The sequence below is a fragment of the Atta cephalotes genome (genome assembly GCF_000143395.1).
Source record: "Atta cephalotes unplaced genomic scaffold scaffold00047, whole genome shotgun sequence".
Classification (NCBI taxonomy): Eukaryota; Metazoa; Arthropoda; class Insecta; order Hymenoptera; family Formicidae; genus Atta; species Atta cephalotes.
In genome coordinates this window covers 799,227-802,725 of record NW_012130111.1, presented here as the reverse complement: position 1 = coordinate 802,725, position 3,499 = coordinate 799,227, and the positions used below count along the sequence as shown (strand labels likewise).

Sequence of the window (3,499 nt, the reverse complement as noted above, 5' to 3'; positions counted from 1 at the left end):
ACACACACACACACACACACACACACACACACACACACACACACACACACACACACATGTTTTAAACATTACTTATTATTAAACAAACGTTTTACTTTATTAACAATTTACGAGGGAAACAGTTGTATCTTGTTTTTTTAGTAAAAAACAATAAGAAGATGTGAAGGACACATATGAATCAACAAATCACTTGAAAGTATATAAAAGATTTACATATATTATGATATATTAATTATTAAATATATATTAAATATATATGTAAAATATATATTATTAAATATATGTATTTGTTATTTGTTTTTTAATATTTTTTACAAATTGTTTGTTAATATTCAATTTGCAATATTCAATTTCATGATACATCTTTCCTGCAATATACAAAAATAAAATTGATAAATGTAATTCATTTTATTAATAATATTAAGTTTAGGATCACGACCACTTATATAAATACTTATATTAATACTAAGAGAAGCACCAATTATTGTCAAAGTAGATGTTGACTGGAATAATATTTGTATGTGGGCTTTAAATACATTTATCACTCACTAATATATTTATATAATTAATGTATTCATATAATAAACAGTCTTGTTTCAAACTTAATGTTTACACCATGCTTCCTTTTAATATGTACACTCTGTATATATGATTATTGCGATAAACATATTATTACAATACATTGGTGGTCAAATTCGAATTTTACCCGCACAAAATTTAGAAGAGCCGAGATCGAAGCTGAAATAATTTTTCGCAATTAATTTTTTACAGATTTAAAATACCATCACATTAACGAAAAAAAAAAAATTTAATTTCATGTAATTATTAACATTTATGTTTGATTGTATACAAGTCCAAAAGTAATCAGTGCGCAGTGACATATCTGTTGTGAAATAAATGAATTTAAAATATATATACATATAGAAATATTATTACATCTAACTTTAATCGTAATTGATACTTCTCTTACTTAGTTAATAATTTATTTTCATTTTCTTACATTCCTCCATCCTCTCGTTTTTAATTCCAACGCCTTTAATTAAAAAACTGCAGGATGTTTAATTTTGACCTATGTGCTTAGTGTTACACGATACTACAAATGAAAGAGAGTAGGGTTTAATCAGTTTGTCGATAGACAAATTGGCTTAGAGACGGTCGAATCCGACAGAGTAGTTTACGGACGGCAAGAAAGAAAGTGCAACTTATGCGTTATGACCAGTTTCCGTATGACAAATCTTGAGTACCAAACACACGAGAAAGTCCGCATCTTTCCAAGTTTCTTCTTACAGAGGTTGTGATTAAAAGAAACGAAGAGAGCCTCGTATGTTGAAAGATATCGCGAATTGAAATAGTATCAAGCTACCGACGATCTTTTCAAAGTGCTACAAATTGAAATTGACAAAAAGAAGTGCCAATATAGGTAGGTCTATAATCGTGTTTAAGGAGGTTTCCTTAGAAAATATCATATGAAATTAAGAAGATAAATTTTCAATGACGAATTTTTAAATTCGTCAATGTATGTTCAATTTATTTTATTACGAACAAAATCTTAATAAATATGTCTTTATGTCATTCGACCGTTGAGGATGATGAATTCAAAGACATATTTAAATATTTCTGAAATCTTATATACAAATATATGTGTAAAATTTGTAATCTTTCAATTACTAAGAGTGTTTGCTCTTTTTACTTTTAAGTGCATCTTGTATGATATTTAATATGTTATTAACATTGTATGTTTTAATGACTCTTTATCATTATTTTTTTACTTGTAAAAATTTTAAATAATCCTGAAATTTATATTATTTTTTTCCAAAAATTTTTTTTAAATATTTTACATTTGTTATGATATAAACTTTTACATCTTTATATAGTATGTTATATAATTTTATAATATTATGTATGTGTAAGTTTACATATTTAAAGTTACATTTATATAACCTGTGATTTATACTTGTCTTTATAAAACGATATTTTCAAAAAATTTTACTGTGTAATTAATAAATCTATCTTTTTAAAAAGGTGCATTTAATGAAGATGATTTAAAATGATTACTTAAAAACCAGCTAAGCTTTGACAACTTCTGAGAGATTTGTAGGTACATCTTATTAACAAACTTAATTTAAGTCCTTGTTTTAAATAGAAAAGACGATTTTGCTGAAGTCTCTAAAAATTTAGAAAGACATATTTGAACATAATTCCGTTGGACTATCAAAATAATTATGTAGAATATTCAATACTTCAACAGTGACACTGATAGGATTTTGATTCCGGGTACGCCAACGTTTCAATCCCTTTATTTTTCTCTACCAGCGATGTGAAACGAGTGAGACAGCGATGGAATCCATTTTTCTCGCGTTCGACAATCTTCGGCGCTCCAAGCGAACGAAATAGCAAGAAAATTTTCTCGTTGTTTCATTCGGTGCACTGAAGATTGCCGAACGCAAGAAGAACAGACTCTCTCGGTCTCGCTCGCTTTGCTTTGCTTGATGAAAGAAAATGGAGGAGTCGAAACAATGACGTACCCGGAACCGAAATCCCATCTGTGCTGCAATGTTGCAAATAGTTTTGTCATTTTACGAACCAACTAGAACGTCTTACATAATTATTTTGATAATCTAATAAAATTATTTTTACAATCTCTTTCCGTGTATTTAACTAAATTTTTAGAGAATGTAACCGTTCTTTTCGTATATAATTTAATTTTTACTGAATAATATTTAAATTTAAAAAAGTGATTATTAATTAATATCATTATTTTGAGATTATTATGAGACTGACGCATATTCAAAGTGTTCAACACATTGTTATTGATAAAAATTCTTAATAAAAATTATTTCTGTTGATTTATTATAGGTAGTCTATGTAGATCGCAATTTATAAAACTTTATTGACTCATCGAGATTCTCAACATTGATCCATGTGGCTTCATTCATAAGACGCTATGTTTGAATGTAATTCAAATGTTCATTGATCACGAGGGACCGGAAGTGATCGTCCGATGAAAAATATTTTCAGACCAGCGATTAATAACTTCCGTTCAATCTTTGTCGAGAGCATTCGGATTTCCGAACGATAGAATGTGCAGTTGATCGGTGAGTGGAAAATTGGATCGGAAAACCGTCGTGTGAAGAACCATTAAATTTAAAAATATGAGACGCAACGCAGGAAACGGCCCGTGAAATATGTCATATCAAGGATTAATAAGAAAGCAGAGATTTTAATAACTACTTGCTACAAAATTTTATTTCTAAAGTTTCTTCATCAGTAAGACAAGAGTGATTAAATTTAACATTACATTGTTGATATAAAGTAATTGTAATGTATTATTTTCTATTTTATTAAATCACATACTAAATCATATATGATATTTATGTTAAAATTATACATTAATAAGAACAGAAAGCAATAAATTGCTTATTGTTTTTAGTCTTCAATATACGACATTTTATATATATATATATATATATATATATATATATATATATATATATATATA

The 3,499-nt window shown here is 27.3% G+C and overlaps 1 protein-coding gene across 1 annotated transcript in view; it reads left to right on the top strand.

The window, feature by feature from the left end:
- The window catches only part of LOC105622646, a 53,789-nt gene that overhangs the window by 45,402 nt on the left and 4,888 nt on the right, over positions 1-3,499 (top strand). The gene's annotated exons all lie outside the window — the stretch shown is intronic.